The sequence below is a fragment of the Chinchilla lanigera genome, unplaced genomic scaffold, assembly GCF_000276665.1.
Source record: "Chinchilla lanigera isolate Chin_1 unplaced genomic scaffold, ChiLan1.0 scaffold00054, whole genome shotgun sequence".
Lineage (NCBI taxonomy): Eukaryota > Metazoa > Chordata > Mammalia > Rodentia > Chinchillidae > Chinchilla > Chinchilla lanigera.
Window position 1 is genome coordinate 13,794,947 of NW_004955455.1, and position 24,140 is coordinate 13,819,086.

The following is a 24,140-nucleotide window of genomic DNA, read 5'->3' on the forward strand; positions in this document are numbered from 1 at the left end:
GGCAAAGGATACCCCGCAGCCCCCCACAATAGAAATGTCCAGTAGTGTCCAGGTTGAGAGCCCTGACACATGACCGTGACTGCTACTGTTATTAATATGATTAACACCTGTGATGATGACCCACTTAAGAGTATAACCATGGGAATCCACTTCAGGAAGGCAGGGATTTTTATCAGTCTTGATCACCTCTGTATCCCTGGTACCTAAAAGGCACATGGCACATAGTAGATGCTCAGGAAATAGTTGTTGACTAGAGAGTGAGTGGATAAAATGGCATAAGTACCACTCTGCGACACCAGAGTGGGTGCAAAAGTCCCCAGTGCTCAAAGCAAGAACCTCGGAAGCCAGTGTTCCAATCTGTGTATTTATTAATATAGGAAACACTTGCTGAGCGCTTACTAAGAGCAGCTGACTGTAGAAGGGAGAGGCCAGGCCTGTGAGGACCTGGGGAAGTGGTCAGGCAAGTCCAGTGCATGAGGTGTGTCTCGGGGGTGTCATGAGCCTGGCAGGGGGTCAGAGGGACAGAACGGGGAGCTCAGGGAAAGCACCTTCCCAAGGGGCAGACAGACTCAGGAAATGCTGCCAGGGGAAGCTTTGCTAAAATTAGATGTGGAGACGGAGTAGAAACCGACTGGCTTATCTGAACTCTCTCCTGATTTCTAGAATTCTTAAACTGATGGGGAACTCATTCCCTCCGAAGGCAGCTGGCTCCATAATTCTTATTAGAATATTCTGGCACGCTTGCCATTGCCCCCACACTCCCAGGGACTGGGGTGCAGTCACCTGAGCTCAGAGCCCCTCCCTTGTCATCCTGAAGCCCGGCTCCGTGCCCTGGGCACCTGCCCCAGGCCTGGCTCCGGAGGGCCTGTGGCCGGCAGCCCAGGCAGCTGCTGCCTCCCTTCTTGCCTCTGCTTGACAAGTCAAGCTGGCTGAGTCACAGCCCAGCTTCCCCACGTGGGGACTAGGTCTCTGCCAAGGGGATGAGCCACCTGCCAGGGAGCCCGCAAGTCAGACCAAAAGGAGCCCAGGAGTCTCGTGGAGGATTAGGACTCAGAACATTCTAGAATCCCATGCTCCTCATCGGAGCTCCCCAAGGTGTAGGCCACAGCACACAGATGAATCACGCTAGCAGCAAAACCACGCACCTGAGAATGGTAGCACAGCCCCTGTGATTGCTCTGTGTTATCGCGCCTGATTATGAAAACATGTCAGACCCAAGTGGCCAGCAGCCTTGTCTGCATAGTTTGCAACTGTGGCCCCAGTGAGCACATAGTAGGTGCTCAATGTGTCCTTTTGACTAATGCTACTTCTGCTTGTCAGTTACATGGCACAAGGAATGATATAGCTATTTGTGTGACTTTTAAATTGCTCTGTGTCCAGCACAAGGGCATGACCTAGTCTATTTTGTCCACTATTCTGTCGCTGGCACAGAATAGTGGACCCACAGGGACCCACACGCCGGCATAGGGACTCACACGTAGGTGCTCAGTAAATGCCGTGCGCAGGGGCCGGTGCTGGGCGTGCACTCATTTATCCTCGGGTGGCCTGGGCTGGGAGACTGTGCTCTTCAGCAAGGTTAGAGGTGAGACACTGAGCACCAGAGAGTGCAGGGACTTCTGACGGTCTTCCAGGCGGTGAGCACCAGGCCAGGATTGGCAGCAGGGCCATGCACTTGCACAACCTGCTTGTGCCCCAACTGCTGATGCTGCTCTCCAGCTGGGAGCAGAAGGAGCAGGGTTGGGGGTCACTGTGGCAGAGTCCTGGACACAGCCTTTTCCACACACCAGCTCGTTTTTGTCCAGAGCAGCAACAGCAAAGCCCAGAGAGGTAGAGAAACTTACTCAAGGTCACACAGCCAGCTCAGGACAGGTCTCCTGACTCCATTGTCAGAAGTGCTGCGTCTCCTACACCACAAGCTGTGGCTCAAAACTGCAATCCTAATAGAGGCAGGGACACGGGTCAGGAGAGATGGCCTGTGTTCCACAGGGGGACTCTCCTTTCCCTGGTAATCTGGCCCGGTACACTTTAGGCAAAGCCTAATCTATACTTGACTGTGTGAATTGACAACTGGCTTGCTCTTTCCATGCCTCGATTTTCTTATCTAAAAATGGACATGTTGGTACCTACTTTACAGGTGCTATACAAATCACTGACTTGGTGTCAGACTGAGCTACGTGTGTGCACGTGTGCGTGTGTGTGAGCATGTGTGTGAGTGTGTGTGTGTGAGCACGTGCGCACTGGCTTTCTTGCTGCGTGACCTTGGGGAAGAAAGTTACTTCCCTGAGCCTTTGTTTCTTCATCTGCACAGAGGAGTTAATTGGAGCTCACCTTGTGGGGCCTGTGAGATTTATGTGGGGACAATGTGGGCACCAGGCAGTGCCTGGCACATAGTATGTGCTCAATAAAAGGTAGTTGGTGGGATTGTGCCACACCAGAGGGAATGGCCCTACTCAGGATCCTGCAGGGACAGCCTGGGCACTGCAGCCATGTCCCTGTCGCTCTAGGCTGCCCCAGCCAGCTGGGGTAATCTGAGCCACCTTGTCCGTCCCGGGCAGACACTGCCTGTGCTACTGCCATAGGCTCAGGAATGAAAGAAAGGTCAGAGCCTAGGGTGGCAGGGCCTGCACGATGGAGGAGGGAGGGCTGCCCGGGGTCTGCGTGACAGCCCCGGCCTATGCCAGGGAGGCCTGAACCGGCTGGGCCTCGCTGTGCCCCCGGTCCGGCCTTGGCCTGCCAGCCTGCCAGAGCCGCCTCCCAGCCTGCCCCTGGGGAGGGGCCACCTGGTGTCAATTAAGCCCCAGTCACTCTGCACACCACGTCAGGCCGCTGATTAGTGCCGCTGGCCTCTCCAGATGGGGAGCACCGGCTGAGCAAGGCGACGCCACCATGCCCGGGTGAGGCCTCCCTGGAGCTGGTGAGTACCCGGCAGGGGGGCACTGTGCCTCAAGCAAGAGGCTGGGCATCAAGGGGAGGGGGCTCCTTGTGCGCTTCCTTCTCCTGGGGCGTCTCAGGCCCCAGCATCCTTGATCCCCTTCACCTTGGCCTAACCTGAAGGGGACCCAAGGGGACCACAGCAGGCCTGCGTCCTTCCCCTCAGGTCATGCTGCTGAGCGTCTGCAGGGGATGCGAGGGCAGTGGTAGAAGCAGGACCTGCCTGCAGGCGTTGAGGCTTTGGGCCCCAACTCCCCCTCCCCTGCCCCGTGCAGCCGGATCTCTACGCCAGCCTGTGTGGCCATCGGAGGCCACACATGTCCCTCCAGCCTGCCGGCCCCAGAGCTCACGCTGTGGGGTGGCCCGCTGGCGGCTGGCACAGGACCCTGCAGGGAGCAGGCTTGGAGAGGCTGCAGCCTGGGAAGCAGCCACTCAGGGGGAGGCCACCGGCTCCAGACAGCCACGTGTCCTGGGGCCCGGTGGGACCCACTCGGGGCCTGACCCGGGGCCTGGAGGTGCTTCTGGGGCCACTGGTTCAGTGGCAGACAGGGCATGCTCTCGGCCACCTCATGGCTCCCCGTAGGGAGCCCACCCCAGGAGGGGCCACCAGCTGCCCGCCCATGGGACAGACTTGGGGACAGGGAGGGGTTGTTGTCGGAGGGAAGGACAGCTCCAAGCAGAGAGGTGACACATGATTGGTCCCTGGGCTCATGCTGGCTGTGAACTCAGGGCCTCAGCTCCTGGCTGGAGAGGCTGCTTATCCATGAAAGTGCGCCCCTGCCAGTGCCACCTGGGGGTCTGTGGCCACCACCTACTGGGGTGGAGCAAGGCATGCTGGGCATGGCGGAGCATTGTGTGTGTGTGTGTGTGCCCTGGGCTGCCTGCGGTGTGTGCACACGAGTGTGGTTGCGCTTGGTGCCAACACCGAGTGGATAACTGGCTCCTTGGCAGCGACCTCGGGTCACTGCAGAGTGCTTTTCGATCTCCCCAGGGCAGTGCCAGCTCCCATGGGTGCAACTCGAGAGTGGACTGCCTCCTTCCCCGACTGGGGGACAAACTGGCTGGTAGCGGACTGGAGGGCTCAGTCCCCGGACTGTGAGTCTGAGGGGGCTGGAGGGTGGAACGAGGAGGAGGCACCCACAACTGAAGCCCAATTGCTTTATGGGAAAGACTGGATCTTGTTTGTTTTATCCATAAGTATTCATTAGAGTCTCCTTCTGTCTAGTGCTTGGGCCCAATGCTGGGGACCCTAGCGATCCATTCATTCATTCGCTGAATGGTGTGCATCAGGAAACACTCATGTACTGGAATTAGGTAGTAGATGTCCAATCCAGTCACTCGTGTATTCCTTTGTTTGCTCTGTGGTGTTTATTGAGCATCTACTGCAAGCCAAGCTCTGAGCCAGCTGCTGCAGATGCATCAGTGACTGATGCAAGAAACCATCATCTCTTTGGTTTTCCCTGCTGTGTGTGCACATCGGGCCTGGGTCTGTAAGAAACAGGGGCTTAAGAAGCAGAGGGAAACTGGCATCCCTTCTTGAGTCCCTTTGCAGCAACGGATAGGGACCCCACTTGACGATACCACTCAGAATGTCCCAGTGTCCACCTAGAGTTGGTGGTTTTTGTTAAAGCCTGGTGCTCATGGCCATCATATACCTCCTTATGCCCCTGGGAAGTATCTGCACCAGGACAAGGAATGTCACCTATCTCCCTGGTGTAACCTTTCTCCAAGGGAAAGTGCTGTCGTTCTGATGATTAACCACTAAGCGCGTCCAAGGCACTCAGTTCGATAATTAATAAACACCAGAAGGTATGATTTGGGCTTTGCCATGAGCCAGGCACATACTAAGCATGTGAGATGCTTCACCGGACCAAATCCTTGCCCGGCCCTCAGGAGGCAGCCCTAGGCATCTCCACTTTACAGCTCCGGAAACTGAGAGAAAGGGCTGACTAGGTAGTTTGCCCCAGCCTTCGCCACTCCGAAGCCCGTGCTTTTCACCTGGGGAGCTGAGCCTTGAGAGCTCCAGCCTGGATGACACATCTGAAGTTTTCTCCACACAGAATTTGGATGGGTGATGGGAGGGAGGGTTTACCCCCTGTCCTAGCCCGGGTGACATTTTAATCCATCCTGGCCCAGATTTCAGTCCAAGTGGGATTTTAGGAAGATGGATCAAAGCAGAAGTGTGCTGGGTGAACCATGGTGGGGAGGCCACCCCCTCAGCCTGGGTTCTATTTGATCCCTTGCCCTTTGGAGATCCTGAGATCCCCTAGGGTGTCCAGGAAGCCGACAATCTTCAATATGAAGTAAAACCCAGCCGTGGGTAATATGGCAAATGAGGATACCACGTAGGTAATGACAGAAACGGACTTGAAGGTTTAGACAGGACCTGGATAAGAACTAAGAAAGGCAGACACCCAGTAAAGGGAAGGTGAAGTGTGCCCTCAGATATTCACTCATGCATTCATTCAACAAACATTCACTAAGCTCCTACTGGGTGTGAGCATTGATCTAGGCACCAGGACAGACGGGTGAATATGGAAAGCAAAACTCTTTCCCTTCCTGAGAATGGGCCCTCTGCACAGCCTGGCTGAGGAGGCCCTATATGATCAGATCAGAGCAGAGGTCTCACAGGAGTACTGGAGCCAGTGCTAGTTCAGCCAATGAATAGACAGGAAGTTCTCACCATGCACCTGCCTGGGGACTGGGCCGCAGTGATGAGCAGGTGACCCTACTATCTCTCCTGGGTCAGCTTCTCAAACTGTGGAGACACAGAGTTTGAGACTTGGGAATCTGTGCATTTGGGATCTGGGGCGGTGTTTTCAGGAACAGAGGAGTGTGGGGGTGAGGGGAGTCCACTGGGAGGGGCTCAGCAGGCCTGGGGCTCAGTAGGCCTGGCCCATGGGGCTCTGGGAAGTGAGCTGCATCTCAGAACCCATCCCACCTTGAGGCCGGCCATGTGGGCATGGCCACGTTAGGAAGGGGCTCAAGTTGTCCCCATTTGCGCCTTGGAGGAAGGGAGTGTCCTAATTCCCCAGGCAGGCCAGCAAAGACATCAGCAGCGGGGCACAGGTGCCCTGGTCTAGCAAAGGACAGCCGGGCGGGGCCTGCATGTCGCCCTCCATGGAGAATTCCTGGCCCAGTGCAAGGGACGGACCACAAGGTGGGTGCATTCCCCAGTGTGGGAAACCCAGAAGGTAAGGGAACCCAGAACGGGGCGCCAGACCCAGGGTAGGCTTAAGGAAACCGTGCCAAGGATTGGTTGGGGCCCAGATTTAAATCCTAGCGCTGCCACTTGCTAGCTGCTGACCTTGAACCAACTGCTACTACCTCGGAGCCTCTGCTTTCCTGGCTGCTCAGACCTCCGTTCTGGAAGGGGGGTAAGATCTGTGTGTCAGTCTCAGAGCCCTGGTCCTGGGTGCTGGTTGCGGCAGGCGGGGTGGGTGCTCTGCCCACCCGCGCAGGGCCTGTGTCCCTGAGGACTATCAGGGTTCCTTCCAGCCAGACCCCAGGGAACCCCAGCAGGCTCTAGGAGGGGAGCCAGGAACGGCTGCCCCTGCAGGTCTTGTACCCGGACCACACGATCCCAGAGTACAAACATCAGTGCTGCGTGTGCTCTTCAGGAGGAGGCGAGAGTGGGAGAGGGTGTGTGTGGTCAGCGGAGCTGGAGAAGGGAACAGAAGCCTGGAGCTGGCCCCGAGGAGCCCTCACTGCATCCTCTCCCCACATGTACCTCTCCCCTGTGTGTATGCGCGGTGTGTGTGTGAGAGAGCTGTGTGAGAATGTGTGTGTGACAGTATTACAAGCATGTGTGTGAGGATGAGAATGGGTGAGGTTGTGTGATAAGTGTATGTGTGTTTGAGGAGGATATGTGAGAATGTGGAGCATGTGCATATGAGTACACACTCGAGGGTTAAGAGACAACATGGGAGAGGTGTGCATGGTGGGAGTGTAGGAGTGTGTGTGTGTGTGATTGTAGGAGACAGGTCTGAGGGTGTGTGTATGAGGGTCTGTGTGTGTGTAAGGAAGTGTTTAAGAGCATTTGAGGGGCAGGGTGTTGAGCCGGCCGGAAGTGGGGTATATTATGGGCTGTGCATCCTCGGTGGTGTATCTGTGGGCATGGGGGGGTGGGTATGGACTGTCAACTTGTGTATGAGAAAGTGTGGGTGTGGGGGGTGGTGAACGCAAGTGTGATGGCCATGTGTATTATGGCTGAGAGACAGTCCGCACTTGTGCCTGTGAGCGTGTGTGGGCTCCTGTGCCTGGGAGTATCTGTGTGTACCAAACAACATATCTCATCACACTCTGGATTCTTAGATCAGAGTCTTTCACGTCTTCTCTAGACCCACCCTCTCTGCAAACAACAACCACCTCACTTGTGCACCGCACCCTACAGCTCCCGTTTGTCTTTGTTATTCCCTGGGGCCCATTATTCCCAACAGCCCGATAAGGAGGGCTTCCCCCCATGGGCACATGGGGAGACAGGCTTCCCCCGGGCTCAGAGAGAGTGGCAGTAGGGCCTCCAAGTTACAGGAAGTGGCCCACCGCCAGGTACCAGTTTTTCAAATTCAAGTGCTTGCGCGCATAGTGAGACACCTGTTCAAAGCCTACATATTATTTCTTTTCTCCTTTGGATTCTATTACTTTCCTGTGTTCTTTTTTTTTTTTTTTTTTTTATCCCATTCCTCCCCTGGGCTCCACTTTCCTTCTACTTCATTAGGGATAAATGAGGCTGTAACTTCAGCACATTCCCCCACCCCCTTTCTGCCAAATGTATTTTAAAAATCACTTTTCAATTAAGAAGCAAACTCTTCCATAATTGTTTGAATCAAAGTGGAGCTCATTACTGAAGAATATACAGCAAGGAAAAGCAGTGGGTTTGTGATGCTCGCCATGTCTTCTACAAAACAGTGAATTTTAAAGAGATATTTGATGCTTACAAACAAAAACAGAAGATCTCAAATAAAGACCAAATATTTTCACAGAGGAGTAAACCTCAAAGCAGAGAGAACAAAGTCAGTTTAAAGAACCTGGAGCATCATTAGCCAGCAGTTCTCACGGATTCAGGAAACAAAAGGCTGTCTGCTGCCCACTTTGCCCCCACGCACTGAGCTTTTGCCCCCAAACAGCCTTCTTACGCATCATGGGAAGCCCACTGTACACAGCAGTGGTCCTCCAGATGCCCACCTGAATATGAGGTCAGTAGTGGCTTATCATGTCCTGACCCTGCCAAGCAAATCTCACAGGCACTGACTCTTTCCTGACAAAGAAGTTAGCTATGGATGGTCCTGAGCTATTCAGGAGCTCCTGTGAACGTTAAAATTCATGGCATTTAGGACATCTAAGAGATTGACACCACATCTACACCATCCAACACACACATAAATCATCTACTCACCCAGCTATCTATTCAACCACCATCTATTCATTCATTTATTCTGTCCAGCATCTGTCCGTCCATCCATCCATCCATCTATCCATCCACACATCTATTGAAGCTTCCACTCCTCCACCCCTCCATCCACCTATTCATCCATTCATTTCATTATCAGTCAACATTCATCCATCCTTTCACCCATTTATCAATTTGTACATCCATCCCTCTGTCTATGATTGGGATGCCCAAGACCATCCCCAAGAGATAATTCTCTAAGAGGGCTCAGGAGTCAGTCTATAGTTGCACTCATGGATTTGCTAAAGTGAAAGGATACAGAGCAAAAACCATCAAAGGAAAAAAAGCACAAGGGTGAAGTCCAAAGGAAGCCAGGGCCCAGTTTCCAAGAATCTTCTCCAAGTGGAATTACACAGGATGCCCTTAATTCTTGGCATACAAAGTTGTGACAAAAAGTGTGAAACGATTTCTCCCAGGGAGGCTCATTAGAGACTCTGTGCAGAGTTTTCATGAGGGTGAGGGGTTGGTCACATAGGCATTCCCACAATACATACCAAAATTCCAGTTGTCCAAGATGAACAGGTGTTCAACAAACACCATATTACGCAGTATAGGCAGTAAGCTACCCATCAATTTTGGGGTTGTGGAATTCTTCCCCAAATTCAAGTTCCCAGACTCCAGCTAACCCGGCAAGCAGGCCTTCCTAAGAAGAGCAGTCTCACTCTATAGCCTCACGGTGTGAACACTTTCCTTCATACCATCCAACTGCCTGTCCATCCGTAAGTCCCTCTGTCCAGCCCCTCCTCCCACCATTCACAGACTCACCTTCCGGGTAGGCATGCACCCGGCGCTCTATCCATCCATGTGTCCACCTCGGCCCCTCCATCCTTCTCTCCCTTCCTGCTTCACCCGCTCTGAGACCTCAGACAGGGATGAGGCCCCCCCGATCTACACCATCACTTTGCTCTCGCTCTAGTGCTTCTAAAGAGCTTCTCGTCCTGTCTCCTCCATGGGGAAGTGAGGGGTGCAGCAGGGAGGATCTGGGTGTACCTCGGACAGGACCTGAGACTCAATGCTGAGCTGAGTCCCCGTGAGCCCAGTGTGACTGATGCAAGCCCAGCCCAGCAGAAGGTACCTCGCTCTCAGCAGCCCATGCCATGCCCCACATCTAGGGAGTAACTCTTCTCCCAGGGAGGCCGTGCAGGACTTTTCCAGTATCCCTGCCGAGACCATAGCCACTGCCAAAGCAGTCCCCCGGGGTCTGTGCACACAGATGGGAGGTAAATCTCTTAGAGATTTGCCAGAGTTAGCTCTGGGGAGAGGACAGAGTCAAGGTGGCAGAGTCCCTCTCCTTCTCTGTTGTTCCCTCTTCGCTGGCTCTTTGCACATCTCTCTCACTCTGCCTCGTCACTGTCACCCTAGTAACCACAGCAGCAGGCCCTCAGTTCACTGTATCTTCTGCCTTTCCCGCCCTACTCCTCATGGGTCCTGCAGCCAGCTCCATGAACTGAGAGGGCTGGAGTGATCGTTTGCCCTCTTTAACCCATCAGGAGGCGGAGGAGCGGAGAAATTAGGTAGTTTGTCCGCGGACACACAGAGCTGGCCTCGCCCTCAGCCCGTGTATTCTCCAATCCACATGTGACTTCGCGCATCCTGGGGCTTCCCCAAACTCCTCCCGGGGCATTTCTCTACTCTGGCTTACACCTTTGCCTCCATTTCCCTTCTATCCTCATGACCAGGACGTAAGCTGTGGAGACAGAGCTCCATGAAAGGGTTTCGCTGGCCTCTCTCCCTCATCTCCTTAGATGGCGCTCAGGCCAGTTAATCATGGCTGTCAATGAGCAGGACGAACCAGTGTTTTAGGTGCTGATCTGAACACTGGACACATCAAATCCTTACCTATCTGGAAAAGTATAGCTAGGTGCTGGCTTAGACGATGTGAATGACCTTGTGCTGATCTGTTTAGCCAAAGTAGATGGTCTGCTGCTAAAGACCAGCAAGATGCAGGGGTCAGGGTATGCACTAGAATATTAACTCCAAGTGGCCAGTTTCTGTGCAGTGACTGTGGCCTGCAAAGTAGCACCTACATCAGTGTCTTTCAAGCTAGAAAGGGCACGTATTCTTGCAGACAGCTCCCCACTCCAATTCTGCCATAAAATATCTTTTCTTTCCTTTTTTTTTTTTTTTCTTTTAGTACTGGGAATTGAACTCAGGCTCTTTGCACTGAGCTACATCACCAGCCTTCTTTCATTTTCTATTTTAAGAGACAGTCTTGCTAGGTTGCCCGGGCTGGGCTCAAATGAGACCCTCTTGCCTCAGCCTCCCAGAGTGCTTGGAATTATAAGAATATACCACTATGCTGGGCATAAAATATCTTTATTATGATGTTGTTTAAATATGTGCCACAGAAAATCAGGTATAAACTCTTCATTCTCCTATTTCACATACTGCTCTAAAACCAAAACAGATCCAGACATCAAATATAATTACAATTACACAACCCAAAAGATTCACATTCAAAGCATGTCTGTGACGGGCAGCGTGACGTTTTGCTGAGGCAAAAATCACCACTCACAATGCAAGGATGGGGACATACTGCCCGGAAGATGCTTTTTCTTTCTGAAGAGCTTAATTAGCGCCGATCTGTGTTTCTTCCAGAGGGTTCTTTTGACACACACACCCCCACACCCGCCTCTGCTGTGACGGCTTGATTTTCAACCACTTCCTCCTCCTCGCCCTGCTGTAAGTCCTCCGTCCACACAGCATGGCATCCCACCCCTGGGCCCTGATTGATTGCATCCCAGTCTCTCCTCATGATTGTGCAGTAATTAAAGTAGAGCCACTCGGGACAGCTGCCAACTTAACACAAGGCCCAGCGGGCACCGGAGTCACGTGGGGGTGCTTAGTGATAAGATGGTTATCAGTTCATCCCGGAGACGGTGACTCAACACCCTACAAATGAAAACACATAATTACAACACAGTCGAGGTGTCTTATGGGCCCCGGGGATCCCAACTGGAGGAATTCAAACTCAGGTGCTTCTTGCGTTCGTGGGAAGTACGGATCGGAAGTGGGGACTCCAGTGAGAAACTCTGGGGGCTTTCAGGATTGCTGCCAGGAGGACTTCAGAGGCTAACGGGAGGAAAAAGAGCTGACTGGGAGCATTAAAGAAAGAATAGGCAGGATTTGAGCTTGGGCGGCGGTGCCCAGGCACTTGGCGTCAGGTTCCTTGGCCTCCGCGGGCCCCTGAGTACCATCAGGGAAGAGGCGGACATCAGCAGGCACCGAGGTAAGGGGCAAACTTCCGCTGTTTTCCCAGGAGTGCAGAAATCTCTTGACTTGCCTCGTCCTTGATTGCTTCATAGCTGCAAAGAGAATGAGGGAGGCCATTGCTCTTGGCAGTTTACACGAGTGAGCCAGAGTATGAATGGAGGAGCTGGCCGCCGCCTCAGAATTCTTGCCGCACAGCTGGCCGGCTATGAGACCAGAGGCGAGCCCTGGACACACCTGAGGCTCTTTTTCCTAGGCTGACACAGGAAAGTGGCACTAGTACCTCCCGATGGCTATGGTCAAAGCGGAACGCAGTAATATTTGCAAGGGGTTCAGGCAGTGCCTGGAGCCTTCCAGGTGCTCAGTAAATAAAAGTTACCGCTGCTACTTTTCCCGTACAGTCATCGAAGGTCCTTCCAGCAATCTGGCCCTCTCTCTCCCTCCCTCCGTCCCTCTGGCTCCCAGCTTCCCATAGATGTGGATTCTGCTTTGTACCTCTCAGAGCCTATGAGATTCCTTAATCTTACTCTTCTCTTTCTCTAACGAAGGTCCTCAACCTCTTTTATGTCCCAGACCTCTTGGCAGTCTGGTGATGCCCATAGACCACTTCTCACAATGTTTTTCAGTGCACAAAATGTAATATTCGTGATTGCAAATGAACCAATTACCTTGAAACATAGTTATCAACAACTTGCTTGAAGGAAGCAAATGTGAGACAGTAATATGTGTATTTCTTTATTAACACATTACTCAGCGGGGGCTAGCTGTGAACCTAACACATACTATCGTTTTGAAGTAGGGATGAGCATAAATATTTCGACAACTCAAGGATGATATGGAGGTAATTATGATTTCTACTGGGGTGAAGTGCTGTGGTGCTTTGTTCTCTAGTCATAAAGAAAGCAAACGCTAAAGTTCAGATAGAGGTTAATGCGGCACGCAAATGTAACTTTTTAGAATCCAAGTTCACAATCTCTCTGAATTTCATCCACAAACTCCTTGCTAAATCAAATGGCTGATAATTGGTTGCCCCTCAACACTGGCTTTGCATTGACTTTGTTTGCCTAAATAGACTTATCTCTAGTTAAATTTTCTTTTTCTTTCTCTCTTTCTTTCTTTTCTTTTTTTCTTTCTTTCTTTCTTCCTTCCTTCCTTCCTTCCTTCATCTACAAGCATACATACAATCAAATACTTCATTAAGAGAGAAATCTTGGTACTAGGGAACCCCTTCCTGCTTCTATTCTATTTCCCAGGTTTCCTGGTCTTAACTTTCTAGCTGCTTCTTTCCTCTGTGCCTACCTCCAAATCTCTGAAGACCATGCTTACACTCTTATTTAGTGATTTCCAACCCTTAGACCTTATCTATTGACATTTCCTGCCCTGTCTTCCCAATCTAGGTCTGTCACTATTTTTAGTTCCACATCGGTTACCATGGCAACATTAAAAAATGCTTTCACACTTTTATTTCTTACTCCATCCACTCCAGGCAGGATATTGTGACTCTGCACTGTGTCAGAGGAGATGCTGGCACTCAGCTGCCTTTCTTCTCACCTTTTCTCTGCACCATCAAAACTGGCAACTATAACATCTGATGAACAGGTCTCATAATCTCAATATGATTTTCAGCCCCTGAAAAGCAGGAACTTGGTCTGCTTTCTCTTGTATCCCATGACATGGTGCCCAGCATGTAACAGATGTGCAGTAGTCTGTGCCCTGCCCTGGGGCGATAGTTTGTACCCTCTACCCTGGCTCATAGCTGGGAAACAAGTTCCTGGCCGGCACCATGGCTAGGGAAGGGCATGGGAATAATGCATCCTGAACCTGTCCCTAAGGCACAGTCGGAGGGGCCCTCGTCACCCACAATTATGCACCATGGGAATCTCTGCCAGTCTTGGGATCTGAATTTCCCACTAGGGCTGCAAGGAGGCTTCTTCAGGGAGATTATTAACAATCATCGGAATCACTAGCTTCCTTCCCACCAGCTTCACTGAGTTTTCAACCAGGCATAAAATGGTTCTGGAAAAGGAGACAGCAAAGCCAAACTTCAGAAGGCAGAAAGCTTTTTGCTCTCATTCCCAAGCCTGATATCTTCCCTCCCAGGTTCTGTTCCTTGTTCAAAAAGAGAATTTGTTTCCTAGCAGAGTTTTCTCTCTTCAGTCAAGCCAGCCTCTTTCATATCAACCCAGGGATCCCAGTCCCTTGGAACAAAGCCCAGAGACAAACTCAAGGCAAGGCCCTGTGAGATTCCTTCTTAGACTCTAGCCAACTCTTTCTGCTTCCAGCCTCGCTTCCCATGATGTAGCCCTCATCTCCTGCTGTTGCTTTGTCCACGCTGTTCCTTCTCCCCGGAAGCCCTTCTCTCCACTCAACATCCCCTGCTGGTCTTCCTTGCCTCACTGGGACATCATTTCTCCAGACAGTCCTCTCTGTCCCTCCTAGGTCTGTGTCCTCCCACAGCCTCTTGTTCTCATCTCTGTCCTAATCCATGTCATACTGATTCGAGACTACTTACTTCTCTCCCCTCTACAGTATAAATTCCTGGGGCTGGGGTTTTGGCTCAGTGGCACAGCACCTGCCTGGCAAGCGTGAGTGAGGTCCTGAGTTCAATTTCTGGTACAAAAAGCAAAAGAACATAAATTCCTTGAACGTGAGACCCATATTTTTCTGCAGTAGCCTATAACAATGGTTGGAAACTAGACAGTGTTCTGATGGTGTCTGAGAGGATAGACAGATGATAGGATGGATGGGTGGATGGACTGGTGGGTGAATGGAAGGGTGGATGGACAGATAACTGGAAGGATGGAGTGGGTGTATACATGGGTGAAAAGTTTAGTGGTTGGAAGGATAAAAATTTATGCTTTTTGTCCCTGGTAAATTGGACATGTGCCATCAAAACATGTGCCATGTGATGACTTGATTGGTCCTATTACATGTAGTCCTGAAGTTAAATTCCTACTCTAATCCTCCCTGCACCTATCCCAGGAATCCAAGAAAGATGTTTCACTCAAGAATGTCTCTGGGGCTGGAAGCATAGCTCAGTGGTACTTGTCTAGCATGTGTGAAGCCCTGCATCTGATCAGCACTCAGCACTGCCCTAAAAAGTCTCTGGATCTTCATAACATTTATACTTGAAGAGTAGTTTGGGGGCTCTGAATTTTTTATGCTTATTATCAATGGTGTAACCTAGAGTTTCTTTAAATTTATTGTTTAGCAACAAATCCTTCCTGAGGATATATTATATCCCAGCAACTACAGTAGGTACTAGGGATATGAAGATGAAAATTGACTGCCTCTAGGAGCTTTGAGTTTGGGGTATGGAGTGGATGTACAACGAGTGATGAAAAGATACAATAAATGATTTTTAAGTTTTTAAAAAATTTTACCATAAAAGACACATTGCCATGAATCCCTCTCAGAATACTCCCTTTCACTTCAAACACACTTATCCCACTGTTCTTATATTTTCTGAAGCAGCTCTGGCAGTCCTCTTTCCTGAGTGTCTTTACGAGATGTGATCAAAAATATAATGAATGCTGCTGCAAAATGCCATCCACCAGAAAGATAGGTCCCTAAAAACATCTTGCTGTGTCCTTATCCACCCTATTCACTGGATCTGGTAGCTTGCAGTTTCTGGATCTTCCTCAAAGTCAAAATGGCTGTGAAAGGTAAACATTTTGCATGGATACAGGACATCAAGGCAACCATGAAAGCAAACCAAAAGACTCTCATGAAAGAAGACTTCCAGAACTGCTTCAGAAAGTGGCAAGAACAATGGGATAAGTGTGTTCAAAGCAAGGGGGAATATTTTAAGGGGGGTTTGTGGCAATGTGTCTTTCACTATAGTAAATTTTTAAAAAATTTAAACACCCTATTTTTCAATCAAAACTCATACATGTACTCTCAGTTAGTTACACTGACACAGCCATTGTCACTGCTGCCACCGACTGGGTTCTTACTCATAGGAGAATGAGACTTAGACGGAGAGAGATGAAAAGGTGGCCCTCATAGGAAACAGAAAAAGAGAAAACCGTCATCTCCCATCCTGTGAATTAGGTATGATTAGCCTCATTTCGTAACTGTAGAAAGTGAAGCTCAGAGGGGTTAAGTGAATAATTCAGGGTCACATAGCTGGTAAGTGGCAGAGCCAGAACTCCACCTGGCTCCAAGATGCAGGCTTTAGCTTCTCTGTGGTCTCTAATGCAGACCATGACAGAGGTGCATGGAGAGTGAAATGATTACTATAGTCAAGCAAATAAGCACATCCATGATTTCACAGCTAACCATTAAGTGTTTCAAAAGCACCTAAAATCTACTCTTTTAGCAAAGCTCCCCCAAACCATACGATATTATTAACTGTAAGTCCTCATCTTGTCCATTAGATCTCTAGACCACATCCTCCTACTTATCCACTGTATTCTGTTCTTTGATTTATATCTCCCTGTTTTCTACACCCCACTGGTAACCACTGTTTGATTCTTTTCCTCTGTATATGACTGGTCCCCTTTATCTGAGGAAGATATGCTGCAACGAAACCCTACTATGTTCTTTTTCCTGTATCTACATATGATAATAAAGCTTAATTTATAAATTAGGCATAGTAAGAAATTAACAGCAATAGTAAAGTAGAGCAATTATGACAATATAATATAATAGAAGTTATTTTAATGTATGTACTGCTTGTTTCTGGAATCTCCCATTTAATTCTTTTGGGCCACATTTGGCCATGAGTAACTGAAATCATGCAATGCAGAGCCATAGAGAGGGAGGATCTACTCTATTTGACTTCCTTAACCTTCCACGTGAAAGTGAAAGCATGCCTCTGGCTTTTTTTTTTCACTTAACACCTATTTAACTACATTAATATTTTGATCAAACTAGGTGATGATGCCCTTAAACTTTGCAGATGAAAATACCAAGGCTCAGAGGTGAAGTTCCTGTCACAGACAGGATCACTCAGGAAGTGACCCAGCCAGGATTTGAACCTGAGTCCACTTAATCCTAAAAGCCATGTCTCAAAGATTCTACAGCCCAGTATCACTCACCCCAAGAATAAATGTAGTAAGATGGTGTCTTCCTACCTGGATGGGGCTGGGTCAGAAGCCCAGCAGATGCAGGGGACTCCCTAGTGAGAGCCCAGAGGTGGCCACAGTGACTTCTGCTTAGGTCCGCTCTACTCCCAGCCTTGGGACACTTGGGGTGGAGGGGAGGTGCTACTGGCTAAATCTCCCTGAGCATGAGTCCATTGTTTCCAAAATCCCCTGAGGCTTCCAGGCCAGGAGCCTCCAGGTGGGCGATGTGTGAGCTGTTTTCTCACAGTGGCAGAAAATAACGGGGCAGCCTCATTAATGACAGCACACAGGCGCCCAGTAATTGGAAGGTCGGTCTCATTCCCAGAATTCTAAGACTGTCCACTAATAAAAGACCCACTGGCCATGCGGTCACCAGTAATTGCTTGTCTGATGGCTTTGTCCCCGGGAAGGAACACAATAGTGGCTTTTCAGTGCTATGACTTTGACAGCAGAGAAGTACCAGGCTGACAGCCTAATGGGGATATCCTCCCCCGCACAGAGCCAGAGACCAGCTCAAGTGGGTGACTTGAGCCCCGGGCCCCTCCTGGGGGCCTGACTGCCATCCCTGGGGTTGTTCGCCAGAGCAACTAGCTTGTGTCAATTACTGCCTTCGCTAGGGGACACTTTGTCTCTACTCTCATCTCCAGCCACCCACGGGCGTGTAGGGGACTCATCAAGCGCAAAGGGAGGGAAGAGGCAGAACATCCGCCGAGCATCCGGCTGTTCCTGCCTAGAAGTATCCAATCCAGCCCTTCCTCAAACCAGCAGTACTGTGGGACACCAGACACACTGTTGGCATCTCTGTGACCCCCACTTCCGAGATGTGAGGGGCAGCAGGAATCTACCCTGTAGTTGGATGTAAAGCATCAACCATCATGGGTGAGAGATGTATTAATTTCCCAGGGCTGCTGTGTTAGTCAGCTTTCTGTCACTACAGCGAAATCCCCGGGATAATTAATTTAGGAAGAGAAAAGGCTCACTTAGCTCCCAGTTTGGGATTCTAGTCCATGGTCAGGGGCCACATGGCTTTGGGCCCAAGCTCTCAGGAGGGAGGGCTCCCTGGACTCTCCAGAGAAACCATGTGGAAGATGGGGCTGCAAGCAGATGGCCTTTTGCAAGCCTGTGGTCACTGTCACATCTGTCCTGGAGCTGGCACGTGGGGGGGATGGGAAATTAGGAATGAGGAGCCTGAAAAAGTAAAGAACAATACAGGGTGGCAGACAAGGGGCACTGCTCTGGGGCTTTTATCTTCCGGAACCGAAGGTGGCCAGCAGCCCCCTTGCCCAGGGTCACAGAGGGAAGCGGTTCATTCAGCTCCGTGGAGCAGCAGTCCACCAGCCAGCCTGGCCCTATAGCCTGACCCCTGATGCTGTAGGCCATGTAGTACATACCTTTGACACTCCTTGAATGGCAGGGGTGCTACCGCCCCATCCCCACCCTGCCTTAAACCCTAACCCCTCACCTCCTGACCCCAGAACTAGTCAGGGTCTCTCTTCCTCTTCTTATAAAGCCACTAATGCCAACATGAGGGTGTCACCCCACGACCTCATGGAGTCCTAATTACCTCCCGAAGAGCCACCTTCAAATGCCATTAACCAGTGACTTTGGGGATTAAGTGTGCAGCGAATACACTGCAGGGGACAAAGGTTCAAAGCATAGCTTAGGGTCTTTGCAAATGAGATTAAGTTAGGGGTTTAGGGGTAAGATCATCCTGGATTTAGGGTCAGGCTTAAATCCTGTAATGGACATCCTTGTAAAATAAAGGAGAGGGAGATGGACACAGGGGAGAAGGGGCTGTGAGAACGGAGGCAGAGGTTAGGGGGATGCATTTACAAGCCAAGGAACACCAGGCATTGCTGGAGACCCCGAAGCAGGGAGGGAAGCATAGGGTGGATTCCCCACGTCTCTGTGTAGAGCACTTGTTTTTCTAAGCCACCAAGTTTCTGGCAACTCCTTACCAGCCATCCTGGGAAAGTAAGTCCGAGGAAATGGACATTAGCCTGCCTGGCTAGGCCTGGCACGTGATTCTCAGTAAGTGCGTGTTGGTTTCAGGGAGTCACTTTTCATCATGCAGACTTTGAAATGAGATCACTAGGAATATTAAGATCAGAGTAACTGGCGTTCCTGGAAGGTTAGGGTCTAGGACCGCAAAGAAAATGAAGCTCTGTTGCTCCATTTGACAAGTACTGGCTCACTCACACCTCACTCCCAAACTACGAGCCATAGGTTTCCAGCGTTGGCATCAGCTGAGACAGCTGGAAATGCAGTTTCAGGCCCTGCCCCAGACTTGCTAAACCAGAACCTGCATTTTTGTAAGACCCCTGGTGGCCTGGTATATGCTCCTTCAGAGTTTGAGAAAACCCCAGTTCACGTCTTGACTGAGGAGGAATTTGCTGTGTGGCCTGAGGCAAAATGCTTAAGTTCTCTGAGCCTTGGTTTACAAAATGGGAATCTAGATCTAGAGCTATCTGGCTCCATTGGCTGAGATAAGAATTGTTTCCATGGTAATAGTAAAATATGCACTCATGAGGCAGGAGGAAGCAGTAAAATGATGGAAGCCAAGAGCCAGGAAGAGAAGGAGAGAGGGGTCCAAATGACTTGCTAAGAGCACAGCCTGCAGTGGCACTCCTAGGAGGAGGGACAAGGATGAAGATTTTAATGGACTGAATTGAGCTGCCCAAGCTCACGCAGTCTCCAGCTTCCTGACCACATGCTTTCACATTTAACTTTTCACTCAGTCGTTCACCAAATATTAATTGAACATCTACTATGTTCCAGACCCCGTGATGATGAATACTTCAGTCCAGCTTTCCAACAGCCCTCCTCTGTGGTGGGATATTGCAGAATAAAGCAATCAGAGCTGTGTTTAAGGTGGGGGTGCCACATCAGTCAGGGGAGACCAGGAAAGCACTTTTTAGAGGAAAAGTTCTCTTAAGCTGAGATCCGAAGGTTGAGTCAGCCAAGGGAGAAGAGGATGGACGGAAGGAAGAGTGGTCCAGGCAGAGGAAATAGCACGGGGTTTAGCCACAGAATTGAAGGTAGCCAGAGCAGGGAGGCTCGGTGGGCAAGGGAAGCAAGATTAGCTTTGCAGACCAGGTTAGTTCTGGGTTAAAGAGGACCTGTGACTATCTTCATGAATTTGGGCAAGGGGGAGCCATGGGTGGGATCTAAGTCAGGGAAGAGGAGAGCTATATTCAGATTTATGCTTCAGAAAGATCATGCTGGCTGCTGTGCAGACCCTGGATGGAAGAACTCGATAGGCGCGTTCTGATGCTCTCTGAGCCTTGGTTTCCTCGCTTGTAGAAGAAGCTCACTACCTGGCTTTCAGTGGCCATAACCGTTCACGAGGCCTTGTGGGGCTCACATAAAGAACGGTGCCCAGTGGAGGAAGAGCCCAATGCAGAGGGGCTGTGATCACATCAGTGATCGGTTCTTCAGGGACCACGTCCAGCTTCACAGCATGGTCTGAGGACCCCAGGACAAAACACTGTCCCTATCATGATGGACATCCCAGGCTGGTTGGGCAGATACTTCCACAAGAGGAAGAGAAGACTCAGCCGTGCCTGTGAGCCAGCCAGGCCCGGGCAGTGGCTGTGGGATCTTTTGGGGAAGTGGAAAAGCTGTGGATAGAGACAGGCCGTGGGATCCCCTGCCCCAGCTGCCAGGCATTTATCAGAGTAGAGTCATACGATCAGGCCTGGAAATCTCTCCTTGGCGTGGAGGGACCAAGGGACGAGTGTGTGTGTGTGTGTGTGCGTGTGTGTGTTGGGATCAGTAACAGTTACCTAAATAGCTCAGGTCACAGGGCTCATGGTGCAGGGAGGGTGACAGCCACAGGGTCACGGGATTACACACAGGAGGTGCCCCCAGATTGAGAAAGGCATGCAGGGCCTGGACTGGCTCTGGGCCAGCCAGGGAAAGGCCAGGGGCGAAAATAACTCCAGACTGTCAGACATGCTTCAGGAAGGCACCTGACGGGCCCTTTTACTCTGAAAACTATACTGCCTCTGACCTTTCCATGTACAGAAAAATGCCAGCGCCTAAGTGCCCATCTGGAGAGAAGCAAATAAATCAAATGTGGCTTCTGTAATCCCAGCTACTCAGGAGGCTGAGACAGGAGGATGGCAAGTTCAAGGCCAGCCTGGGCAACTTAATGAGTCCCTGTCTTAAAATAAAAAGTCAAAAGGGTTGAGGGTGTAGCTCACTGATAGAGTGTTTGCCTAACGTGTGTGCAGTCCCAAGTTCAATTCCCAGCACTGCAGAAATAAAAAAAAATATGATCTCTATATGTGGATATAATGATTTAGAGGATCTATCTGTGTAAGCATCCAAATTATAAATAAACAGCAAAATAAAGATAGATAATAGGAAACAAGGAGATAGGCCTTTCTCAAATGGGAAGAGAATCAAGAGATGGAGGGAAGGAGAAGGAAAAGAGATGAAAAAAAGAACTAAGATGTGTTATGCACATGTACCCACTCCACACAGTATACAGAACCATTGCGTATACTGCAGACATGTACTAATAAAAAACTTTCAAAGCACTCAGTAAAAAGTTATAGAACACAGCAAAATGGCGATGTACATTGGCACACACGCACAGTATGGCTAAGCATATTTTATTGACACACACTTGTAGTTGTCAGTGGAAGGCAAGGTTGGCAAGACACCTGGGAATCTCGGTGTATCACTTACTGCTGGGAGCAGGGCTGTGGGTGGCTCTTTGACATGTAGGAAAAATCACTTTTGAACACTCCCCTCTTCCATAGGACAAAATTATGTTCAGAACAAATTATGTAATAATAAGTATTCTTTTCACCACTGTTTCGGTTTTAAACCAGTTTAAAAAGTCAATTTTGATGTTAAAGACAGACTCGGTGAAATAGATCACAACGGAACCAAAAATGGGGGCTGAACCATGAGAATAAAAAATATTAGACCCTGTGAGTCACACTCCGCTCCACCCTTTTAAATTTTAAACACAAATAAATTTTAAATACCACCCTACACATGGGTAAGAACGACGGAAATAACTCCAGCGCCGTAGAATCACTATTTATTTTAAAGTGACAGCTTGAACATAGGGAGATATATTATTCCAGAGACTGAAGACACACACTAAGCCTTCAGTGATTTTGAGCAATTCCAAACTGTTGTGTGCCTCCAGGCTTTGGAAACAATTGGCGGGAAGCTGAATCTGAATGTGTGCGCAGCCCCTGGATAACTGAGGGGCTATCTGAATGTGCTAATTGGAACCTTACTAGTAAAACTTAACGGTAATGCAATCACAGCTGAGAATTTAGACAAAAGAGTTTCTCATAGAGGAATTTTTGTTGTTGTTCTTGGTCTTTTGGGGACAGGGTTTCACTATGCAGTTCAGGTTGGCCTTGAACTCACTTTGCAGTCCAGGCTGGCCTTGAACTCACAGCGCTCCTCCTGCCTCAGCCTCCCGAGTGCTGGGATTACAGGTGTGCGCCACCATACCTGGCTTCAGAGAGGAATTTTTAACTTCTGACATTATTTAGAACAGCTGGTGCCTAGTGATATGCAAAGCCAGATCAACTTTAGTCAATTTTATTACTGTTGGAATTTTTTTCTATAATAGGCCAACCTATAATTATCAGCATTCAGGGTCAGGCACCCCCTCAGCCTGGGCCATGACATCCCATTGCTAGATATAAGGGACCAGGCTCAGAGCTGGAGGTTATAGTAGGTGTTAGCTTTTTTCCAGCACAGTAAAGAGTCTTATGTCAGACTCACAGGTTCTAATCCTGGTCCTAAGCAAGTGACTTCACTTTTCCCAGCCTCAGTTTCCTTGTCTGTAATATGGAGCAAATCACACTTGTATGACAGAGTGGTTGTGAGACTAACATAAGACAGTTTGTACAAAACACATGGAAACACCTGCTGGCATGTAGTAGGAGCTCAGTGACTGCTACCCATGCTTTTAGAGGACACATTATGCATACATGAATAGTGTGATTTTTCATAATGAATGAATGATGTACCTAGGAGGAAAGACTGGATACAAACTTGCCAGAATGCTATTTTATTTTATGTACAAGTGAATGCTTTTTGAACCTTCCAGACCTTCCCCTTTGAGGCAAGGCCAGTGTTCTCCTTGGAGCTCAGCCCCAGCAAGCTCTGGCTTTGGGTCTGAGCTTCAGTTCCTGCGCAGGACAACTACGGCCTGACCTCTGGAACTGTCGGGCCCGGCACCAGGAGGCGGCTTTTCTCCCTGCGTAACTTCTCTTTGGGGGGAGTGGGCAGGGGCCTGGCACCTGCTGAGGGCCTGCGCGAGTGACCAGAAGGAGCAGAGGTGGCTCCAAGACTCGGGGCCCTTCAGATGGAGACACAGGGCAGGGCCTGGACTGGCAGGTGCCTGAGCACCTGCTTTTTATCTGCCATCCAGCACCCAGCCACTCTCACACATCCATTTGCTTCACTGATTCCTCAAACATGTACTGAGTCCCTGCTGGATGCCTGGTGAGCCTGGGCACACTGGTGACTGAGGCAGACACTGTCCCAGCCTCCTAAGGTGGACATTCTAGTGGGGGACAGAGCAAGAGACAAGTAAACAGACAAATATATTATCACAGGTCAGGCCAGCACTATGGGAGAAACGAACAGGCAGCTGTTTGTCTGTCCAGCTGCTTGCCTGTCCATCTGCCTTCCTGTCCATCTGTCTGTCTGTCTGCCTGTCCATCAGCTGGATCTGCACCACCACACATACCTTCTACTTCTCAGTATGTCCTGCTGACTTCTAGGACCAGCCCCTAGGGCCCTGCTCTTCCAAAACTGTTCTTCACTGCAGCCAACCTGCCCATGATGAGAACCACAGATGCACTTGTAAAATACACAGGTTTCTAGAACCTTCCTGGAGATGCCCACTCAGAACCTATGACAGGCAAGGGAGCACAAAGGTGCCCGAGCTGAGTCCCACTTCCACCTCCTTCCTCCCCTCTGCGGTAGCCTGAGACCTGATGTGCAGCTCAGGATCACAGGGACAGCTGGGCCACGGTGGCAGGGCCCCAGGGACACACCTGGGCTGATTCTCACGGCCTGGAGCCCTGGAGGGAGAACCTCTAGGCCGGGTGTCAGACCTGCTCAGTACCAGGCTGCCAGGGGGCCAAGGAGGCCGGAGCTCGGGGAGAGCAAGGACAGAGGTGCCCTGGGCATCGCCTGGCACTGGTGCTGGAAGTAGAGAAGGAGGAAGAGAATTAGGAGGAGGAAGAGAAGGAGGAGGAGACGACAGCCTGAGCCAGGTAGGAAGCCACAAGCAGGGGACAACACAGCCGCTCTGCCGAGGCTCTGTCCCTCCCCATTCCTCTGTGAGGCCAGCCCCAGTGCCCCCCGCCCCAGCAATCCCAGCGCTAGAATTGCCCACTGTGTGCACTGAAGGATCGGGGTGGCGCCTGGGAAAGCCTGGTGGCTGGGCAGGTCTGAAGGGGCACTTCTAGGGCTGGAGGCAGCTGGAGCAA

At 50.3% G+C, this 24,140-nt stretch overlaps 1 protein-coding gene across 2 annotated transcripts in view; it reads left to right on the forward strand.

Moving 5' to 3' along the window:
- The first annotated feature begins 2,610 nt into the window (after positions 1-2,610).
- Nos1 (nitric oxide synthase 1 (neuronal)) overlaps positions 2,611-24,140 on the forward strand; it is a 180,846-nt gene continuing 159,316 nt past the window's right edge. For both annotated transcript variants that reach the window (XM_005396543.2, XM_013520394.1), the window contains exon 1: positions 2,611-2,914. The gene's annotated coding sequence lies outside the window, so the exon portion shown is untranslated. The remainder of the gene's footprint in view (positions 2,915-24,140) is intronic.